The 15896-nt window shown below is 46.4% G+C and overlaps 1 long non-coding RNA gene across 1 annotated transcript; it reads right to left on the bottom strand.

The window, feature by feature from the left end:
* Nucleotides 1-411: 411 nt before the first annotated feature.
* Nucleotides 412-15831, bottom strand: LOC119376075 (uncharacterized). The gene is made up of 3 exons (XR_005180502.1): nucleotides 15745-15831; nucleotides 10461-10547; nucleotides 412-636 (listed from the first exon to the last, which is right to left on the bottom strand). It is a non-coding gene; the product is annotated as an uncharacterized LOC119376075 (long non-coding RNA).
* Between the last annotated feature and the right edge of the window lie 65 nt (nucleotides 15832-15896).

Raw genomic sequence — 15896 nt, 5'->3', positions numbered from 1 at the left:
TCACACAAAAGCTCACGAAGGTGAAGTGAATATCGCTCACCTCGAGTCCTTGTGCCGTGGCAGCAAAGCAAGTGTTCAAAGTTCACTGACTGCTAGTCCATGCGCCCACACACACACACAACGTCTTACCCCGCACGTCGGAGGGTCTCTTGCGACGCGCGACGCCGGCCGTTGTCGTTATGGTGAGCGTCTTGACATGTTCATCCAATCTTCATGCAATGGTTTCTTCTCGTAAAGTTGGTCCTGGCCCGAGATCTTGATATCTACGCAATCCTCGAAACTTCACGAAGTAGAATATACGATTTGTAGATGGGTTTGAGCGATCGTGCCCCTTGAAAACCTTAGAGAAAGCGGAGCGCAGTGACAGTAGGTCTTCACTGCTCGGCGCCCCCTGGCGGTCCTCCCTATGAGGCTTGAAATTTTGTGCCAGCTAGCAGTGCGGTGTTTTACTTGGGGTGGTGCGGCACTCTTTTTCGTCGTATACCTCGTATACCGTTGTGGTTTGGCATCGTGCATAGAAGTCGCGTTGACAAAACGGTTGTGATTCGTTGACATAAGCGTGCTTCACCAAAATCGCGCACATGGAGTGCTTAGTGCTTTTTAAAGTAGAGGGCTGTGCGTCTTTATGCGAGGTACCTGAAACGACAAATGCAATGATTATTTTAACATTATTGCACATTGTCAAGAGGAGACTCAGGATGTGTTTAACTTAAATGCCCACCAGTGGCGTAGCCAAGGGGGGGTTGGGGGGTTCAAACCCCCCGAAATTTTTCAGTTTTGCTTGCGTATATATACACGCACACATACAAACGCACGCACGAACATACACAAAGTATGGTTGAACCCCCCCCCCCCCGAAAAAAATTTCTGGCTACGCTCCTGATGCCCACGAATACAATTCTCCAACAATACTGTACACAAAATATTCTGATCATAAGCGTTTTGTTGTATCAGAAGGCAGACGTTTTTATTACATTGCTTCTGCAGTAAAGCGTGGGAGGGAAAGAACTTTCGAACGAATACACATTTCAGATATAATAAAATCAAGCACATGCTTATATATCTAGTATAACCTTATTCCATGATGGCTACAGATAATGTTAACAGTCACTTACCATCGAGGCTTTTTTTTTTTAATTCGAGCTGTCTCTTTCGTGCATATCAAGGACAAAGACCGTTCGTACATTAGGGCCTGGCACATTTGGCATCCGCCTTTCACAATGAAGCCGGATATCGGCGATGTATACATGGCTAAACTGTTCTACTCAGTGTATATTTTAAATGCGCGCTCATACAATGTATGGTAGAGCAGCAAAATTAAAACTATTTCTGTTCTGATAATTCAGTGAGGAAGCTGTAAGAAATGTTGAAACACAAAGAGGTGTCTCGACAGCGCTATGGTAATTTCCGATTCTATGGAAATATTTTCAAGCCACAAAAGAAAAAAAATTAGCGAAGCTTGTACTTAGTCACGCAAGGCTGGGCCACAGCAGAGCTACTGAGTACCTAGCTAGTCCTGGATTGGTTAGGCTTTCACCCTCTCACCTCTCTCTTCCCACTCCTTGCTATGCTATACTATATATGGTTATGATGGCTGTTTTTGCCTCTCTTTTGTTCTGTTTCTTTATTTCTTTCTCAGTGTATTTTTTCGCTTTCTCTCTTTGTTTTTCATCCCTTTCTTTCTCCCTTTCTATCTCATTCTCTCTATTTCTTTGATTCTCACACTTTGTCTCTTTCTTTTTCTGTGTTTCTTGCTTTTCTTCTCTCTGTTTCTCTCTTTATTTCTATGCTATGCTTTACTCTCTCACCTCCTCCTTTTCCTCCCCCTCACCCTCAGTTACTTTTCCCATCCCCTTGCTATGCTATACAATACAATGCTATGCTCTGCTAGCGTGCCTGGATAGCCGAGTGTTTACGACGCTCGCCTTCGGATAGTGGGTACGCGGGTTCGAATCTCGCCACGCCAAGAATTTTTTGCCCGCCAAGAATTTCTCTCTTTCTTTCTCTTTACTAACTTTTTCTCTCTCTCTGTACTCGTTCTCTCGCTCATTAGAGTTATTGCATCCCACAGCGGAAAAATCGGCGCATGTGTTCTGGAAGCGATGCAGAAGAGGATGAGAATGAAGCGGGTGATGTAGAGGGCGTGTGCCAGTTTATGATGATGATGATCATGATAATTTTCTGTCTACAACACACGGCGAACCTCGACCATAACAGCTCTGCTGTAAATGTGCTGTTCACTTTCAGCCCTAGATTGTTACTTTTTCTGCGTTATTGATAACTGGCACTCCAGGACTCCAGGACGTAGTCCCCAGTGGTTTTCAGTGTTTCCGCAAATGAATTCACGGTCGCACAAGGTGTTTCCGAGCGCATTATAGTAGAATTTACTAAGTGGCCCTTCGAATCACGCATGTCATATTTTCTAAAGACCGTGCTCATTTTCTAATTTTTTTTTTACTGCGACACATTTCGCAAGCTCTTTCGTACACTTGTAGGCCGCACATTTTTTTTAGTGACACGATTACAGAGTGACACTGTTTGCTATGTGTCCAGACTACCCTGTCAAGCGCCGGAAGGGCGGGGAGGCTGTAAACCGCAGCGCCCGTACAGAAAATTTGTTTAGTTTTATTTCTTTGGTGCGCGCCAGCTGTAAGTGAGCAGGGTTTTTTTTTAAACATCATCACCGGCTTCGCAGGTCAGTCAATACAAGCTTCTCTTGAAACATTTCTAGGCGTGGCTTTACTGTCGCAAGCACCAATGCACATCGGAGCTGAGAGAAAGCCTGAGCGACGATAGTCTTACGCCGAAAGTGTTACGTCGATAAAGTCCAGCACGAGAAAGAGCCGCTCCGACAGTAGAGTGAATCTTCACATGCCTGCCATTGGTTGTTTAAATGCAGATGCTCGGCCGACGTCAGCGCCAAGGGCCCCTTCAGTTACGGCCCTTCAGGCCGGGATCAAGCAAGATGGGGCCGGTTTCGTACGGCTTACGTTGCTCACGTCGTCATGACAAGAGGTACAGAAGCCGGCGGCTCCTTCTCTCCTCGCCTCCCTATCGCCTGCTGCGTGCGCGCATGCGCGCTTGTGTGTGTGCATGTGTGTGCGTGTGTGTGTGCGCGCGTGCTGGGCTTATTCGCGCATTCGTGTTCTTTGTCTATTCGCTCGTGTTGCGCCGTGCGTTTGAATGCACGCGGCCAGCATGTACCAGAACATAAAAAATAAATCCATATCTTTAGTCTCGCTTTATTGCTCCGTTTCCGAAAACCAATATTTGCGTATAATGGGGCATGATACACGTTCAGGAAGTGAACAGAAGAGAATGATGCACAGCGTGTTTATGACCAAGCAATACAAAAGTTCACTAAAGTTCAGCAATTAACGAACAGTGAAATAAAAATATAGCATGCGTATGCCCTTTCATCTATACACATACAAGGGACACGATTTTTATCTAGTGCAATAAAGACCATAGCGCGAAGGAGCGTCTGATATGAGGGTGTCATGAAAATTAAGGAAATTTAATTGAAATGTCAGTGCATGGCAAAAACAATAAAGACGCCGAAATACCTTAATATGGAATAAGGTCATTCCATGCCAAATCAACTAGCGTTTTTCCGACCATCACAAATATGATTTGAAAAATCTCCACGTTTTCCTTGAAGTCCAAACCTGTTCTGCTCGTCTATTTCGGCTGCCAAAAATTTTCCCGCCTATTTGTGAGAGTTTGTAGCTTTGCACCGTCTGAGCTAGAGGGCATCAAACAATTTTTTTCAAATGACGTTTATGTGATGTACTCGATAAAATGGTATTTGCGGCAAGCCAGTGAAGTAATATAATTGTGTAAATAATTACTTGTTTATGTATATCAATTCTTCGAGGGCTTTTAGCACGAGCAAAATTGAATAAAGTTGCGAAATTCAGTATTTTTTTCCAGGAACACGGCGAATTCAAAGGGCACAAATAAAATATGTAATGGTGACCTGTTCGACATGCCACAAAATAAAAATAATTTAGGCGCTGAAGGTGTAGAAGATCGTCTGAAAAAAAAATGCGAATGGCGTTTTTTGAAAAAATCTTTCTACTCAACGGTAAAACACTCGCCTTGGTGGTCAGACTAAACATGTGCATGATATACCTCATTAGAAAGCTCTACGTATTAGCTGAACGTATGCGAAGTTACAAGAGGGCATTATATTTTTTCTCAAGATATAATTTTTTGCAATTTTCTATCTCCACCACCTTTTCGCCAACGTAACTCAAGCGGCATGAAGCACTCGCAACGGCAATCTTCAGCCCAAGCCAACTGACTTGGGGTGCAGACGGCAAGCTTGGCACCGTCTTCAAAACAATCGAAAAGAAACTGGGGTTATCATCTGGGTTTTACTGCCCATATAGGTACGCTACAAGCAAGAGGTACGCTACAAGCAAAACGATGTGGGAAATCTCCTCTGCAGCCTTTATTGGCACACTGCGCGATACCGTCCCAACGTGGCGTACAGTCCAAGACCCTGTTCAGCCCCCACTCCACTACCCCTCTTCGTCTTTCTGTCCGCACCGCGCGCAATTTCCAACATCTTCCGCCCCGACAATTTCAATACCCTTTCCCTAAACTTCTACTGGGGCAGTTTTCAATCGTCCGTATCGTCCTTTCTCAAAACCCTCCCCGCGACAGATCACGTTCAGCTACAACATTCATCGTTATTTGTGTCATTGCGCAGAAATCATGAACTAGTAAGCCTCGTATAATCTGGTATAGTTCTCGACTATCTGTCGTGAACGTCAGAGCTTTGTTAGAATACAAACAGAAATGTCAAAAATGCGTTCGCCGTTATGCCACAGCATAAATCTAAATGAACTGCTCTAACAACCACACATGGAACAACAACAGTGTAGGCTTTCACGTTAAAATCCCTGCTCACAAACACAGGCCCAGCAAAGTCGACGCCGCTGACTTGAAACGGCTGTGATCGGGGCACTCGGTCTTTTGTAAGATGTGCTGTTGGTGTCGAAGTAGCATTCAGTCGGAATCGCTTGCACATTCACTGATCACTTTCTCAACACACTGGCGTCCTCTAAGAAGCCCGCACTTTTCACGTAGCTCAGCGAGTGTAGCACCACCATGAAGACTGCGCCGATGCATGACGTTTCCAATGAGTTGTATGCTGTGCTTGTCTGGCTGTAGCAAAGCGCTGCAACGACTTTGGACGTCGTCCAACGTCGTTACCATAGCGACAGAAGGTTTGGCACAAAGAGCGCCTCGGTCGACAACTCCCTCTTCAAGTTGGTCATTACAAGAGAACTCTCCTGTTCCGTACAAAGAGGTGTCAAACCCCTGTGATTCTTGGTGCCATTGATGCCTCGCGGATTACTTCTTCGGACCTTTTATCTTCGGCGATCTCCTCGGCATGTCTGTCTTTCTTGTGTTGCCTCATAGTTTTGTCGTGACGTTCAACTGCTTCTGCTTCCTCCTTCTGCGAAATGGCGACATTGGGATTATCAACCAAGCTGCACTCTGCTGATTTCCAGGGTACTTCATCGCGACCATTTCGGAAATAGATTATTTCAGTAAACCTTTCTAGGACGACGTCTTTTGTTTCGGAAATGGCTCTTCAACAATGCCAATAACAGCCAGCTCCCAAAATCGTTGTAAGGGCTAAGAGAGGTCCTCCTTCTCGGGCACGTCTGCTCGTAGCACGCAGATATGGCTGCTGGTATATTGTCCGCCTTGCCCCTCGACGGACGATGGCCCTTGGAGAGTCCACCCGATGCTTGTTTTAATGGCGATTAACGGTTTGTTATCCGAGTCCCACCGGACTTCGCTGTTATTGAGCATGAGTTTCCACAACTGGTCGGATTCAATTAGGAGACTTACTCCGGGTTCGCAGATGACACTTGGGAGGAGAACTGCAACCGCCAATGGTTTGCCTTCTGCGAAGATGACTGCGCGCAGTTTGTTCGTTTTCGGATCTTCAATTATGTCGTCGCACATGAAAGGAACGACAACGGCTTCTATCTGTACTGAAGTGTTGTCGTGTTGGCTCCGAAGCGTAACGGTGACAACCTTCGCACGTCGAGTAAGTTGGGATCGCTCTCGTCCAAACGCGCTGATAACCAAATCCATTTCCCAAATCGGAGTCTTGAGCTTCCTGCAAACATCTTCTCTCAGAAACGTGCTTTGACTGCCGTTGTCCAGAACACAACGTACGTAGCAGCAATGCGTCGGTGTCATCAGCCAAGCGCGAGAAGTCTGAAGCAGAACATCGTTGGCGAGTCCAGAAGTCGCATTGTTCCTAGCTACATGCATAGCAGCATCCGAAGTACTTTCGGTTTCTGTACCAGTACCTTCAGTAGCTCTTGCGGTACACATTGCCGATGCATGCCGACGTTTACATAATTTGCACTGCACTCTGCGGCGGCAATCTCGCACTAGATGTCCTTTCACTGTACACTTGAAGCAACGACCTTGCGCGGAGAGCAAACTGCGTTTCTCTACTATGCTCAGGTGGCTAGCGCATTCTTCGGTACTGTGTTCATTTGAGGCAGAAGACGCAAGGGGTGAAATCAATGTTTGTCTTGTTATAAAGCACCGCGGCCGATGGAGGTGGCGCTATCTTCCGGGAGCTCTGGTTATCGTGGGTACAAATCTTCATCAAATGTGGAGCCGTGATTTGTGCGCTTCTCTCTCGGCATTCCACTTCTATGCGAAGAAACTCCAGCAAACGCTCCATCTCTTGTTCCGAAGACTCTGGACTGTTGGCAGCAGTCAAAACTGAACCTGACTCCAGGATGTCCCGTTTATAGTAATGAACTACTATGTCTGCGGGAATAACTTTCCGCAATATCTCGCTCAGCATGGCTGCGTATGACATAGCGCTAACTCCAAGGTTCGCGAGTCTTCTCTGGTAGAGCACTGCACGGGCCGGATTTTTCGGCTCGGGCCCGGCCCGGGCCCGCTTTATGAAGCCAGAGCCCAGCCCGGACCCGTGGTTCCAAGCTCGGGCCCGGCCCGGGCCCGGGAGTACATGACCGGAACCAGCCCGAGCCCGGCCCGGGCCCGTGGTTCCAAGCTCGGGCCCGGCCCGGGCCCGGGCGTACATGAACGAACCCAGCCCGAGCCCGGCCCAGGCACGTGGTTCCAAGACCGGGCCTGGCCCGGGCCCGGGCGTTCATTACAAAACTTATCCAGGGCGCGCGTGTTCATGACCAGGTGATTTAAAGCTTACACAAGCCTTAACATCAGCTATTCGACCAGAAGGATAGCCACATATAATGCGGTCTACGCCTCTACAGGCACAACGAAAAACGCGAGCATCAAATATATTTGTTTACTCACAGATTGTACCGTATGTGCTTGTACCGTATGTGCTACCGTATGTGATTGTACCGTTTTTTGTATAATTCATTTTTGCTCACGCTGAAGCCATGCTTGTTTTTGTGGAAAAGAAAATAAAGTAGGACTTCAACTGTTTTTCTGTTTACTTTGCTAAGTTTTTTAAGAGCCAGCGCTTTCCACGCGTGACTTCATCTTGGCATAGATTGCCTTAGGCCATACAATACATAACGTTCGTGTGTGGTCGAAGGCCCGACTTAGGCCTTTCAATGAGTGGGCCCGAGTCCGGCCCGGCCAGTAGCCTCAAGCCCGGGCCCGGCCCAGGCCCGCACTTTCAAGCCCGACCCCCCGGAAAACGCTTCGGACAGCCCGGCCCGGCCCGCGGGCCGGGTCGGGCCCGGGCGTTCGGGCCGGCCCGGGCCCGTGCAGCGCTCTATTCTCTGGTTCACTTGTACTTCTTAGTACAGCTTCCGCAAGGCTGATACGTCGCTCGACAACCTGACGGGCTTTAGTGTGCGGAGCCTCTCCAGGTGCTTGTGCTCGATTAGCTTCGCGTTCCCAAATCTTTGTTTTAATATTTCAAGTGCGTCGAGGTAAGATGAATCTGTGACCTGACTTCCGGCGACGGCTTGAGCAGAGGCTCCGTCGAGTAACGACACAAGATAGTGGAAGCGATCCGTGTTCGACAAGCTCAGGTTATCGTGCAAGGAATGTCGGAGCATGTCGCAAAACGGCTGCCACCGAGTTAAACTGCCGTCAAAGCGCAAAAGCCCCCTCTCTCCACTACACTCTGCAGTGGAGAGAGGGGATTTCTGGCTGCACATGTGTCATTCTCGTAGCCCATTCTTGGAGTATGCACACGTGATCCTGGAGTTTCTTGTTTCTATTTATTCAGTGGTTCCGCCCATGAATAAACAGTGTGAGTTTGCGCTTGTCCCTGTACCCTGCCATGTGAACGTGTCTTTTTTTCGCGCAACCTTTTAATTTCAAGTATGTCGAATAAACTAGGCCAAGAACGAGTTTTGCTAGGGCATATCGAGCCCTGCCACGGCGGTCTAGTGGTTATGGCGCCCGACTGCTGACCCGACAGTCGCTGGATCGAATGCCGGCCGCGGCGGCTGCATTTTCGATGGAGGCAAAAATGCTTGAGGACCGTGTACTTAGATTTAGGTGCTCTGTAAACACCTGCAGGTGGTCGAAATTTCCGAAGCCCTCCCCTACGGCGTCCCTCATAATCATATTGTGGTTTTGGGACGTTAAACCCCAGATATTATTATTATTAGAGCTTATCGAGCACTAGTCATTAAGTGCTTGTTGATGCCATCTTCGAGCAGGATTCACCGTACGCTGGTGCCCGGGTTTATGTTAACTGCTTCAGCTACCACAAAGGTTTAGTCTTGATCACTGACGTTAGCCGTCGGGATGGAGATGTGCCACAAGGCGTCAACCTAGGTGAATCCACATCGAACGGTGCTATAACCGCCAAACGCCAGCGGATATTGTGCAAGCTCTCATTAATCAATGCGCAATGAAGGTTGAACTACTTTTGTAAAAACACGTTTCACTTTCGTGTTATACCGATTTCTGTGACGGAGTGATAAACCATGTTTGTTCGTTGTTTTTTTATGTAGCGGCCGTGCAACGAGAATGTCGTTGAGCTAGACAAAAACGAAAGGCAATGCGTGCGCAACTTCATCCATAAACCTTTGGAACGTTCACGCCGCATTAACTATCTGTACGTCGTGCGGACAAGTTCCAGTATGCAGAGTGGGAGAGTAATTGCAGTCTTTAGAGAGTGCACTGGTTTCGAAAGCAATTTGGTAGTAGGCAGTCATGAAGTCAATCTTGCTGTAGCTTTTCGTTCTTTCGAGACGACCGCCGAAGCCATGTATGCAAAGAAAGCGATATGGATCCGGAGTAGTGGTAGTGTCCAACGCATGATAATCACCACAAGGCCTCCAGGCTCCGTCCAGGGCGTCACTCAGTCCAGAGATCTACTTGCAGCTGCCGCGCTGCAGGCGCGGTCACTCAAACTCAGCTGATCGTCCTGGTTCTCGCTGGCCAACAGCTCCCATTGCTCCGCTGTATGATGTATTAGGGTAGGCCTGTAATGGCCTAGCATGCCTACGTGATTTGATATAGGGCAGCTTTGGCTGAGCACCACGGGCAGCGAGGAGGGTGTTTCCGAAGGGAGCATCGTACTAAGGGTGTGCAAATTTGGATACGTGCCGGTTTGAATTGGCCTCTAACTGAGGCGGGGCTGTGGGACATCTCAGTTTGTGTCGTTGCCTCCCTATCAAGGGAGAACGACGAGAGTTCAGGTACAAGGAAATTGTAAATGGGAGAACCGGTTCAGCGAAAAGCGGAGGAAATTTTCCCGTAAATTCATAGATGGTGTGTTCGTCACGTGATTGGTGATGGGCACCTGAATTCTAAGAGGAGAAAGAGGAAGGTGCGAAGGACGGTCGCTACAGATTTTTCGGCCTCGTTTCCTGGATGTTTGGAAAGAAGATGGCCGGGAAGAGTCGAGTTAGGCCAGGCTCGCAGCTTAGTGTGGAGGACGCAGCGTAAACTAGTGAAGCCGGCGCAGAACGCAACGAAGGCCCATCTGGACTGACGTGGCCACCTGTCGAGAGTAAATACAAGAGACTGGCTCTTTAACCAGTATACCTGTATTTATCACACTACCTCCCTCTGCTTCACCATGTCGCGTCCCTCTCAAGTGCACGTTAGGCTGTCCAGCCACAGCAGATGGTGTCACGTATGACGAACACGTTCCGTGTCTCTGCATGGGATGCCAGAACGATGTAGAAGCCTTCTGAGTCCACTGCAAGGTGGTGCCACTTCTTAGTGCGCAGATTTGTCCTTAACCTACGCAGCTCTCGCCAAATGAAGTGAGCGCATTTCATGCTGTTCTTCACATGAACAGTGTACTTGGCTAATGCAGTATGCAAGCTCTAATCTCGCTCCTCGATGTGCTTTTTACGTTTAATTGTGAAGGCATACTTGGCGTGGCAGCCAGCAACCTAGAAACATAATGAACTGTGCGAAAAGACGATTGTGAACATCTCTTTGCTTGTGAAACGTCAGGCAGGGAACAGGCTAGCACTCAACAGAATGGTAACCCTTACCTGAATCAATCTGCTGCCCAAACGTCACTTTTACTAAAGCGCACTTATATCCAGTGACCAAAAATTCCAAGGAAACGCTTGGAGAAGCTGAAAGAATGAGAAATGAGAGTGAAATACATAAGTATGCAAGCTCCACAGTTCTTTTTGAAAGATATCCAGCGCTGAACTTTGAAGACAAGCACGCAGAAATACATGACAAGACGGGCGCTGTACTCCAACTAAGTTTACTGAAAATAGACACACGCTGTACTCGACGCGAAAGATCTTGGGCGCATGCTCGTTCAAAGCAGTAGATCAAAGAACGCAGACTGCTTAGAATCGCCTATTTAGTAATCTGCATTCCCTTGAGCGCAAGGAGACAGAAGTGGGGCTGTCATACAAATCACCTCTTTGCTTGATGCAGTTCTGGGACGCAAAAGCCATCATTATTATTACACTTTCACTTAAACGCGGTGTTGTTTATTGAATAAGAACAGTAGCACTGATTAACGCGAGAATTGGTGCGACCTTCTTTAAAGTCAAAGTTTTTATAAGTTTTGAACCTCTTCTAATCGCATCATAAGTCTGTATCTGCCAAAAAATATTTTTATTAGCAAAGACTTTATGAAATGGTGCTGTGCTTATTCTGACCTGGCACATTATTAAGTTAGCACATGCCACTTGAGTAAATTGTTTCTCTGTAAAGGTTTCTGTCCGAGCGAACGCAAGGAATGGGAACCGACCAAAACACGCGCTGTTTCTTAGCCGAACCCACCTGAATTCTACAGACAATGAAGTCTAATATGGCTATTTTGAGGCGAAAGCCTTAGATGCCTCATCAAACCCGAAAACTGACCGTCGGCATCGGCAGCGTCAACACGAGTAAACACGAGCAAAATTTGTGATCGTCACCATGACGTCATCACATGACATCATCGCTTGGTTTAGGTGGGCCGATCACGGAGGCAGGGACAAACCAGGTGACGTAGAGAAAGCTTTGAATGCCTTCGGTCCGGGAGGGAGTGTGAAATCATGTTAAGTGAAGAAACCTTTCGTAGCGGGGTGGGGGAGGATCACTGCATCGACTGAGAAGAGAAGGTAAAAGATTGCTTTCGTCTTCGAGTTGTCTTAGGCGAACGAATAAGGGACCCTGTGAGTTTTTTTTGTAATCCATACCATCTCCCCTATGCTTTCCACTCAATGCGTTAGGTTCTAATAGCCATTACTAAATAAAATTACGCTTGACCATCGGTTCAGCTTCCCGTTCATTGCATAGCTAGATTCTCGACTACGCAGACTGATACCTCCAGGTAGCGTACGAGAGTTCATTGGTCAGCTGCCTCCTCCCCCATTTTGTTTACTGAGTAGCGCCTGCGGGCAACAACGGTTTTTTACACCTACCGCCATAAATATGAGTGGTGCTGAGTAAGATAGCCAAGGTTAAATTTTGTGCACCATGAAGGAAAATCTATGCTGTGTACCTACTTTACCAAATGAACTGAAGTGAGCCGTGGATGTAGCACAGCTGGCAGGGCAACCCACGCGTGATGCGAATGTTATCTGCTCGTCTTTCGCCGGCACAAAGTTGTTTTTGCATCTAGCTTTATTTGCCTTCACTTGTAGAAATTTATATGGGACAATTCACACTATAGCATCAATCCTGCAGTTGCCCAATAGCCGCGATGGTGGTACAGTGGTTCAGGCTTGCTAGGTTTGGCAACTTTGCGCCAATTTCGCTACTTTTTTAAGCCGGTGGCGGCATAAAAACGCCTGGGCTACCTGGGTACTTTAGAGCTACTTTTCGTTTCCTCCATTTTTGACAGATTATGTAGATCTTGTGAAGTCGCACCTGCTGTCGAACGAGTATGTAATGTCCAAACGTGGTAACCATGGCGTTTTCTAGCTAACAAAATTTATTTTCACACCTGTATGACACAACAACGCCTCGGTATACATAAAAAATGGTCGCCAATGGCATGAGTTTCCACACAACCTTTGGTGAACGCGATTTCCAACTAATTAGGAGTAAACATCACAATCGAGCGTGCCCTGCACTGAAGGACGTTTGGAATGGAATGTTTGAAGAACTTATTGTGTCATTTGAGAGAGAGAAAGTTCAAACTGCCGCTCAGGAATATTAGCTGCTCCTACTTCAACATGAGCCCTGCAAGAAATGATTGCGAAGGTAAGCACTACAATTTATGTTTGACTACCAGGAATCGCGATTTCGGGCTTACTCATGCCGCATTCATAATTCTTGTCGCCAGAAGGCTCTTACTTCGAGCCCATTTAAAAAGGTCACGCAAGACGCGTGAAGATCGAACGTCATTCTTGCAGCTTTGCAAGCCACCACGTCATTACTCTCAAAATTATTGCTGAAGTCAACCATTTATGTTTCAACCTGAGCAGTTCCCATTTTAAAGTGTTCATATTGTACTTATTTACATGTTCGCCAAATGGCTGGTAAATATAATTGTTCTAATAAAAATAATGCAATTGCTTTGACACAAGCGTACCTTTGGCTGCTTTTTCTGACCTTGGCGTAAGATGGCTACTTTTTGGCTAGTTTTTCCGATTTTCTGGCTACACTTTGTCTTTTTGACCTGGCGAATCTGCAGTGGTTACGGTGCTCCGCTGCTGACCCGAAGTTCATGGATTCATTCTGGCCAGGTGGATGCATTTTCTACGATGGAAGCGAAAACAGGCCCCGGAAACTGAGCGCTAGTTTCGGTTTCAAGGAACGTGCGCGCTCGTAGCGGTTGCCGGGCATCCTAAGATCTGGATGTTCGCACTTATTGTCTTTCACGACTTTTTACAAATGAAGAAATTTGATTGAACTTTAAAGAACTCTTCTTTTGTTCATTTGTCATTTTTCTTTCTTTTTTTGTGAATTTCAAATCGGGCGAAACGCGCCATCTGGTTAACTTGTGTTCGTAGCCCTTGCCTCCGCTCACTCTTGCCACTCGCTCAGCGATATCATAAGTTCAATCGCGCTCGGTTATGTCGTTCGGTTGAGGGACATACTAAGTATGAATACGGGAAAGATAAGACATTTGATGGGGCGTGCAGCGAACGGAAGCCGCAGGGAGCCACGTCGAGGAGGCCAATCGAATATTACACGAAGATGGCTACATCGTGACATCACATGTTTTGCGCTGATTTGTGGTGTGTTAACCCAGACATTTCCAGTTCAGCGGAGGTTTTTTTGGGTTTCCTAGTGACAACGGGTGAGCACAAGTATTTGGGTCCATTATTTAAGCAGGTATTCGTTCTGCATGAGTACATCAGTAAATCCAGTTCTCTGCAAGCTTGACTGGACTGACATAAGCGCAGTGTCGCTAGACTAATTCGTCATGATGACAGCCTACCAGTTGCCGGCAAAATACGTTTAAAGGAAGGCTTGAATGCGTGTTGGCTCGGCGACACAGTTTGTTCATCTTTTACTTTTGCCATGTAGTTCAAATGATGTAAAGAAATTGTAGGCTCCTTCCTGTTCATGGAAATGCATGTAGCCAGTTTGAAACTTTGTGAGTCTTTACTTCTAATACTGTCAATGACATACATGCTTTGAGACTCACTGATGCTTTGAGAAATAGTTCGACAGGGAAGTTCGCTGGAGCCAACGTTTCGACATGTGGTCTTTTCTTCGTCAAGGCAATGCTGCTGGCCTGACAAAGACAAGTCAACTGGTCGAAGCATCGTCTCCAGCGGCATTCCCTTTTCAACGATTTCTCCTCGCCTCAAACCTCCATCTTCCCCTGAACTTCTCTCTTGTTTGGTACTAAGTTCTGTAATGAAAATATGTTCGACGTCATAACATACGTGAATGAGTCAAGTACGACGCGGCCTGCTCGTGATTGTTAATTATTTTCGCTTTTGTTCGGATATTCTGGGTTCAATGTTTGCTCATTACGTGCATATTTCAGTTGTGAATTAAAGCTGCTTTTGCAAATTGACACTTTCACACTGCGTGGATGTCTCTGTTTTTTAGTACGGAACATGTGATAAAAAAAAAGATTTAAATTTTACTTGTGTTGATCGAGTTCTCTCTTACTGAGAAATCAGTCAGCTTTAGTTTGCCCGCTTCACAACACACGAACAAAATTAAAAAGATGTATAACGAAATTTAAAGAATGGCCGCGTCGCCCGAGCGGCCAGCGGACCTGCAAGATAGCACGAAGACATTCCGCGGGCATGCGATGTGGGAAAGGAGGGCTTCTGTGGCAACCCTCCTCCACTCAGTTCGCCTCTTTCCCTCTATTGCTGACCTTACTAGTGACGTCATGAAAAAAATGTTTTTTTGTGTGAGTCATTTCTAGTAGATACCCGGCAGCCGCCAGTGGTGGAAGCGGCGTTGCCGCAGCGCAATTTGTTGCTATCGCATTCATTGCTTTGCCCTTGCGGTGAAACTGGCTTTTTCTGTTTTGCTCTCTGTTTTTTTTTTCTATCTCTTTTTCGTGTCTGTTCTTTTCTCTCTCTTTCTATGGTTTTCTTTGCCTCTCTATATTTTTATGTTTTTATTCTTTTTATTTCTCTCTATTTTTCTCTTCCTCTCTCTTTCTATTGCTTTCTTATTTTCTCTGTTTCTTTTTCTCTCTCTCTCTCTCATTTTCACATGTTCGTTTTCGTTTGACACTCGCACGTGTTGCACACGGTAGTGGGGCTTGCCCAATTCTGTTGGCACATAACCGTTCGCTCGGTTACGCCTCCGACGCCAACGGCGACGCAGCTCAACGCGGGAACGGGCGCCTGAGAGCCGCGCCCTAAAAATGTACTTCTGAAGTTACTAATTTCTAGCATGAGCAGTTCTCTTCGAAAGAGACGGAGAATTTTTCATCTTTAATTTTGTAGCCACACGACTTGGTAAAATACATTGAAATTGTTTTAATAACAGAAAAATTGTAGTAAGGTGGATAATTGGGCAAGTTGGTATATCTTCATCGTAACAGCGCGCACACACGGACACAGAAGATTAAGGAAACGACGACACGAGCGCTGCAGCGCTCGTGTCGTCGTTTCCTTAATCTTCTGTGTCCGTGTGTGCGCGCTGTTACGATGAAAAAATTGTAGATAGTTTACCGAAATAAAAACGCCGTGCACACTACGAATCTAACATTATCGGTGTTGATACTAACACTGATGACAATAAAGAGTGTGGCAATGACAACAATTTCTTAACTATGATAAGGTAAGAAACATGTAGAGACAGGCTGTATACAATGTAGCCACTGCAACTTGATCTGCATTTTCTGGACTAAATAGTAGCTACCTTATATTCAAGGAAAGTGAGTATATATTTTCTTACCAGTTCCGGCAGTAGAATTCATAATATTATATCCACGACTGTCGTTGTAAAAACCATATGTCTGTGTAAAATTATGCCTGTTTAGAATTGAAAACAGACATGCCAGTGTAGCTGTGGCATTAATGTTTCTCTTACCGTGAACAAAATACAAC

The sequence above is a fragment of the Rhipicephalus sanguineus genome, unplaced genomic scaffold (genome assembly GCF_013339695.2).
Source record: "Rhipicephalus sanguineus isolate Rsan-2018 unplaced genomic scaffold, BIME_Rsan_1.4 Seq10900, whole genome shotgun sequence".
Lineage (NCBI taxonomy): Eukaryota > Metazoa > Arthropoda > Arachnida > Ixodida > Ixodidae > Rhipicephalus > Rhipicephalus sanguineus.
This window is presented reverse-complemented; position numbering and strand designations above follow the sequence as displayed.